This window comes from Schistocerca americana, chromosome 5 (genome assembly GCF_021461395.2).
Source record: "Schistocerca americana isolate TAMUIC-IGC-003095 chromosome 5, iqSchAmer2.1, whole genome shotgun sequence".
Lineage (NCBI taxonomy): Eukaryota > Metazoa > Arthropoda > Insecta > Orthoptera > Acrididae > Schistocerca > Schistocerca americana.
Genome location: NC_060123.1, coordinates 440,488,805 through 440,491,937, shown reverse-complemented (window position 1 = coordinate 440,491,937; position 3,133 = coordinate 440,488,805).

Genomic DNA, 3,133 nt, shown 5'->3' with positions numbered 1-3,133 from the left:
TTAACACCCTCTATGTGAGCACCACTGGGGACACGAAAAATTACTAAACAGTGCTTACCTCTCGCCATTTAGTTTGTAGCAACTGAAGTATGAAATTTCTAACAGTTTGCACGATACGTTCACTCAACGTTTACGTGTCCGGTACAGAGGCGACAAATCTTGGTTCTAATGTATCCCCAAGAAAGAAATCTAATGGGTAATGCCTGACGATCTGTGTGGGCATGGGACTGTAGCATCTGTTCCAATCCACCGACAAGAAAATTCTCCCGGATGTATTACCCAATGCGGTGGTTGTCCCAGATGGGTCCCAATCTCTAGAGAATTGGGGTGTAGCATGAAACAAGAAATGGCAGATAACTGTTGTGCATTAGTGCACACCATAGATTGGTCGTCGGGCAGTGCCTTATGTTTACCCACAAAATCCTTGGCTTTTTTAAACCTAGGCACAATCGTGCGTTTCTTTACATCACTGAAACGAAGCGGCGTTACACCATGAAACGAAATTTACTGCTAGAAATTTTCATAATATTCAATAAAGAATGACATGTTCTTGGCAATTCCTTCTCGTTGTTCAATATGTTTCAGTTCCTGAAAAAATCGGAACTAAGTAACCCTACATGCAGCTGCTGCCGCTCGCTTAATACCGTGCACTGTGGGCTTTGGTACTTTGAGCTGACTTCTTGTTTGTCTCAGTGATTTGGATTGAGAACGCGTGGACACTTTCCGTATGTTTTCGACACTTTCTGCAGGCCTTGTGCTTTTCTAAGTTTCAACCATACCAGTATCTAAAAGAATTTGCATTCATGCCTTAACCTGACATCTGGTGGCACTTTCCATGCATGACGCATCGTTGACTCAAGGCAACTTATGGGAGATTTCGTGTAAGCCAGCCACAAAAAACTGAGCTGCTCCCTGCACTGCTGTCACCATGTAACGCTTTGAACTATGATACCGTTCCCCGCAAGCGATTCATGAACTGAAACACTCCATCGTGGAAAGTTAACGAGTTTGTAAACACACTAAAAACAGGATATTTCAGATTACTGTGTAAGTAAATAGTAATGGCTGTTCAGAACCAGGGTAGACATCCTGTGGACGTCCTATATACTGCTGGAAATTCCGTTTGTCCAGGAGGGTACCTAATGTGAGGCGTTAACATTGAATTCCGACAGATTCACAACGGTTTTGCGAGTATGCTACGAAGTTAACCACGTGAGAACATGTGCACGTATCAGCGGCCTCACGTAAGTGATTATTGCATTCATGAAATTTGTGGGACCTGTCATCCGTGATGTAGACATCTTATTCACATCGTTGAGGATAAATTCATTTGTCTGGATCGTAATACAAAGGAGCAGTTAAATAATTGGTTTCAGCTGTTTAACAACCACCTTCACATCATAGCTCCCAATGCAACTGGTAGCTATCATTGTTCATACACAATGCACTTTGGGATACCAGCTGCATTACGAGCTATGATCTGAACATAGTTCTTCAAAAACTGAAAACTATCATGTAACTGCATCTTGATATTATAATAATGATGAATTGGTGGCAAACATTCATAAAATGTGACGAATATTTGAAATAACTTAAAAATTAGACTAAGTGCATAGACATTATGAATGACAATAATACACAAAAGGTGTAATGTTAAAATCTTGCCGCGCCTGAAAAGCATGTGCCTGAAGGTTAGACAATGTGCAGGCAAGCTCATTACCTGCACAATTGTTTCATCTAGTAGGCAATATTTCTAGTAACACATGCCTCACACCTTTTGAACAGAATTTCCGACAAGTTCCGCAGTTCACGAGTGATTATATCGATTGTTTCGTCGCATCCTTCAGTTCTATAGAAGGCGGCTTATTCAGGTACTCTTACCTTTGAGGAAAACAAAAGCATGAAATCATAACGATCAGGAGACCGTTGCGACTGCAGATCTTGATATTACTTAAAAATTTCACGCAGTGTTCATGGGGCGCTTCAGCACTGTCTTGTTGAAAGTGTTCGTAGGTTCGTTCATCCTCTGTTAGCTGTGTAAGAAAGGTTATGAATATTATTCTTGCACACAAAATGTTAGTTTCATGTGAGAAGTATTTTTATTCGCCGGGCACTTAACACACCTCTAGGTTTAGGACTACGTAAAGGCACGTCTTATATCTGGGCCCTCATCACTAGTATCGCTTATTTCTGGAAAAGAAATGACTGGAGAAATTTTAAACATGCCTCGTCTGTCAAACATCTGTGACCTAAAAAACCTTCGTGTTTCTTCGAGAAAAGCTACAAAAAATTCATTGACTTAAGAAAATATGCATCCTTAATTTTTTGTACAAATATTTTACATCTTCTAGGACGCAGAGCTGACCTCATGAACAGCCACATTCCTTGCTCCACTTGCCGAGGTGATTCTTTCGGATTGACACCTGAATGCGACCTAACATTCCCTACTCTTTTCGTTTAATATGTTTCATTTGTTTACCACAAACTAAACCTGTGGAGCGCCGCTTTTTCATTAATTTCGGAGCACAGTAGTTCGGAGGAAGTTTCGAGTCGGGAAATGTACGTGCAAATACGAGTACGTGAACACACCACCGAGTAATGAATTTTTTGTATTTGCTTTTCCGCAGCTTCAATAAATGTAATGACTTGGATATTTGTATACTTCACCAGATCTGAAATTTATTTTTGTCATTTTATTTCTCCGCTTATAGTTCGGGCATGGCTCATTTTCACGTGGAAGATTTAAGATGGTCTTTAAGGTCAACTTACGATCTATGGCATTTTATTTTATCATATATACGATGTAACTTTTCAGCTGCTAAAAAAATTCGTTTGTATGACGGTTACACAAATGTGAGAACGCAAAAATAACGCCGTTGACCATAAATAATGCTTAATTCCCGTAAATGTACCGCTTGATAATGCACCATGCCAGGAACCGTTAGCGAAAAATAAAATTACGAAAGGAAAACTTTCCGCTCTGGTAGAAAACACACATTGAAGTGCATTTCATGCACTTTCTGTAATTGTTTCCGTTGCCACTACTCTCAACCAAATTAATTAGCTCTTCAAGAGGATAGTTTTCCTACGACTAACTTGCAGCGCTTTAAACAACGGAATAGTTGAGCACGAC